Genomic DNA, 3,521 nt, shown 5'->3' with positions numbered 1-3,521 from the left:
ATGATTAGTAAGTTCAGATGTGCTTTCTTTTCCTTTGTTTTACAGCATGTTTAGAAAGTTCAGATTTGCTTTTCTGTTGCTTTGTTTTATAACATGCTTAGAGAGAGTTTAGATTTGTTTTCCTTGTATTGTTTTTATATAGCATGCTTAGTTAATTGTAATCCTGCACCTGTTAGGTATATCTAAAGGATTCCAATAAACTCTAATAAAGGATTATGAGAAAACTGAGTAAAGAAAAAAAGAGACCAAGGTCTAGTTAAAAAAGAGATAACAAGTAAACTAAAGTAAGAGGCTAGTACCCGACTTCCAAGGTTGTCGTTAAACAAATCCAGGTGACCAATTCCAAGGTCTTGGCCCTGGTAAGACCAAGGTCTTTACCTCACAGGACTAGAGGCTCGCTACCTCAGTCACTATTAGAGAGCGCACAAAATAAAGATGGTACTAAGCCTGGGCCCAAAGAAAAAGAACAAGAAAAGAAAAGAAGAACAAGAAGAAGAAAGTGAAAGAGAAATTAAAAGATTTATTTCTAGTATAAGAAAAGTAAGAAGAACAAGAAGAAGAAAGTGAAAGAGAAATTAAAAGATTAATTTCTAGTATAAGGATATAAGAAAATGAAACAAGTTTATGCTTAGAATCAATAAAAGTTTAGTTCTTTAATTCTAATCCTACAGTAGTAGTTTCATTACTTTCCTGTCAGTTAGTGGGCATGTTTAGTATTCAGTTCTATTCCTGTATACCATGAGTACATGCAGCTTTGCTTTAGCATTACAGTTTCAGTATTATTGCATTACTTTTATGCACTTCGAAGTTTTTGTGAGATAGATTAGTACTTACTAAGCGTTTTCGCTTATAGTTTTGTTTTCTTTCCTCCAACTGCAGATAAAGGAAAAGCTAAGATATGAAGGGAGACGACAGGGTGGTGGTGGTGATGAAGGTGTGTGGTGACTGGACTGTGGAGAGATCCAGAAGTAGCTGGCAAAATTGTCAAGACTTTCTTTTAGTTCTCTGTTAATGTTATATTAAATTTGGGATTGTAGTTGAGTTTATTTCCGCATGTCTAGCTAGTCTCTTTTATTATTTGTGGAGTGCTGTAGTCATTGCTATTGCTAGAGTAATTTCTTTGTTTTTATTGTGATTTTTATTACTGCGTGGTTGTGGAAAATATGTTCCAACCGTCTGTGGCTGCGTATACTATGTTTGTATTATAGATTTGGTCACCGGTACAGGGGAGACTCTGCCGAAATTTTTCGGTAGGGTTTCCATGTGATATTTAATAATACTGGTTAAGTAGAGTTAGTAGTTAAGTAACGGTCATCCTTAGAGAGTAGTAGTAGTAAGAAGGGTGATCGTTACACCTAATCCCCTTATGATTTAATTCAATTCAATTAGTTAACCCTTCTTGTTAACATGCTTCAATTATCCATCAAGATATAAACTAACAATCCAATTAATATAATCAATCATGTATCAATTAATCCTCAATTAATACATCATTTAATCCATGTCTTAAATCCACTAGGCATCATGAAACAATTCTACTTAATTCATCTAACTCAATTAACCCAAACTATAATAATCTCAACTATTCATAACCATTCCATACTCAACTCAGCTTAAGCTAAATATAAACTAATTCCAACAACTCACCCTAATAGGATGCCTCCTTTGTGGACTCATAGATGAGGAAAGTGGCTTCCAAAAATGATGGACTGGATTGTGGATCGTCGGTAAATAGTGTTGGCTAAAACTACAAGAAGCAGCTAAACATCAAAATCTCCACACACCAATACATATAATGGAAAAACAATCTATGCTAATCCATTTCTAAATATTACCTTACCCCTTAACTAGATCTGTAAACTCCTCTCTGAAGAAATCCAAATACTGCTATGGTGTCATCCTAAGGCAGAGTAGTGTGGCAATCAGTGAAGATCAGCTACGATGGAAGCTAGGGCATGACTCTGGATCAGGCGAGAGCTGGCCTTCTTCCCAGTCGAAGCCACAACTAGAGCCGGTGGCCGTGGAGATCGGCGATGGCACAGAGAGGATCCGCCAAATCAGGTTAACGTCTCGCTCGATCGGGAGAAGGTCTCGGTCGACGGTCGGACAACAACGCAGGCAGTGGTGGTCGAAGCTATAGCGCACGAGTGCAGCGATGAGCGAAGAAGCTAGGGCTCAGATCTACTCACCGGCCATCTGCCGAGGCCTTGGCTAGAGACCTCCAACCCTTGCGACCCCAGCTCCATCCACCCTTTCGCCACTGGTGTGGTCTCCTAGTCGGCCATTAGCTGAGGCACTAGCTGGATAAACTCCAATGATACGCGGGTGAGAATGGAGGCTTGGATGAAGGTGGATTGCACAGCGCTGGTGCATCGGTTTCCTGGTGGAATAGGCGTCGACCGTTGTCTCATGGCAGCCGGCGCTATGGCAGGGATGATGGTGTTCCATGAGAAGAGGGGTGTGCGACGGAGAAGAAGCGTCGCAGCGTCGGAAGGCGGCAAGGATTGGCGTCGAGTTGGGAAGGAGAGGAAGGGGATCGGCAGTGGGAGCTTAGGGCACGGGTAAGGATGGAAAGGAAGTTTTATAACTTAGGTAGTTTTTAATTAAACCTAAGGTTGATTTCTCAATCAGGTCCCATAAAAGAGTTATTCCAAACATGCTTTCTCTACATCGAATAACTTTGTCCCTTTGAACAACTCATACGAACTCCGTTTAAATCCTAGAAAATTTCTAAATATTTCTAAAAATTCCAATAAAATTATTTTTCAAATAATCTTATTATTTAATTATTATTTGGGCACCGTATTTTATATTCTCTCCCACTAATAAAAATTTGGTCCTCAAATTTACTGCTCAACTCAAGGATCCTCATCCTAGGGTAACAACTAACAACATACTTATATACCACTCCATCTAAATATAATGAACAAATCTCCACCCTCAAGGAATGACTCTGTGGGTTAAGAGCTCACCCTGCTTTCGCTACTCACCTATTGTTGTCTAACCAACTATAGATAAATCAACTATCTCCGTACTTCATAATACACTATCAGCAAAACCTCTGGCATCTATGTAATGCGCTTAGACTGTCCATCGGTCTGAGGGTGAAAACTTCTATTACAACAAAGCTCCATACTCACGATCTGCTACAAACTCCTCTAAAAACGTGAGGTAATTCACGAATCTCAATCTAATACAATACTCAAAGATATACCATGAAGTCTGGTAATCTCTCTACAGTATAACCCTGCTAATCGATCCAACGGACCTATCCTACGATCAATAGCTAGGGAGCAAATTTGCCAACCCAACAATGATTACCCAAAGCATCATATCTTCTCCATGTCTTGGGTAATCACACAATAAAGTCCATCGCAACAAGCTCTCATTTCCATTCCAGTATCCGAATCTACTGAAATAATCCTGCTAATCATCGTTGTTCAACTCCATTTGTTGACATACTAGACATCGAACTACAAAAATCCTCAATGTATTTCCTCATGTTGTTCCTTATCGGGAAC

General features: G+C 39.3%; 1 long non-coding RNA gene across 1 annotated transcript; it reads right to left on the bottom strand.

Moving 5' to 3' along the window:
- Positions 1 to 1,351: 1,351 nt before the first annotated feature.
- On the bottom strand, positions 1,352 to 2,548 carry LOC122021518. Its single transcript, XR_006122563.1, has 2 exons — positions 1,836 to 2,548; positions 1,352 to 1,747 (listed from the first exon to the last, which is right to left on the bottom strand). It is a non-coding gene; the product is annotated as an uncharacterized LOC122021518 (long non-coding RNA).
- Positions 2,549 to 3,521: the final 973 nt, after the last annotated feature.

The sequence above is a fragment of the Zingiber officinale genome, chromosome 9A (genome assembly GCF_018446385.1).
Source record: "Zingiber officinale cultivar Zhangliang chromosome 9A, Zo_v1.1, whole genome shotgun sequence".
Taxonomy (NCBI): Eukaryota; Viridiplantae; Streptophyta; class Magnoliopsida; order Zingiberales; family Zingiberaceae; genus Zingiber; species Zingiber officinale.
This window is presented reverse-complemented; position numbering and strand designations above follow the sequence as displayed.